The following is a 539-nucleotide window of genomic DNA, read 5'->3' on the forward strand; positions in this document are numbered from 1 at the left end:
TTGGTTATGTGAATGGTTCTTGATCATATGAGATTTTATGGTGCATAAATTAAGCTAGTTATTGCACTACATTGCTTATTATGCTAATTGATATGGTAAATCTTGTATGTCGTTCTCTTTACCTCTTAGTAATTTTATTGTCTAAACAAGCACATTTGTTCAAGCCACCGAAAATAAAACAGGTTAATAGTTAAATCCCAAAATTAATTCATTAACTTCGTTTTATGTTTAACTACATATCTCTTCCTACTTTTGACCTGAGTTATCTTTTTGATAATGTCAAAAGGTGCAGAAAGGTTGTTTTGTTGTTGTTTGATTGTGCAGGTCGATCATTTTAATGCATAGAAATGAGAGACATCTAACAATTGCTAATACAATCTTCAAGCTAATTCATCAAACATTGGTGTACTGTTTTGTCATCATCAAAAAGGGGGAGATTGAAAGTGCGCATGTCAAGAGGAGCACTTTGGAAAGCGTTCCCACTATATGTTTTGGTTTTGATGAGGATAACTTGTATTTATAAGAGCTTGAAGATCATC

The sequence above is a fragment of the Lupinus angustifolius genome, chromosome LG01, assembly GCF_001865875.1.
Source record: "Lupinus angustifolius cultivar Tanjil chromosome LG01, LupAngTanjil_v1.0, whole genome shotgun sequence".
Taxonomy (NCBI): domain Eukaryota; kingdom Viridiplantae; phylum Streptophyta; class Magnoliopsida; order Fabales; family Fabaceae; genus Lupinus; species Lupinus angustifolius.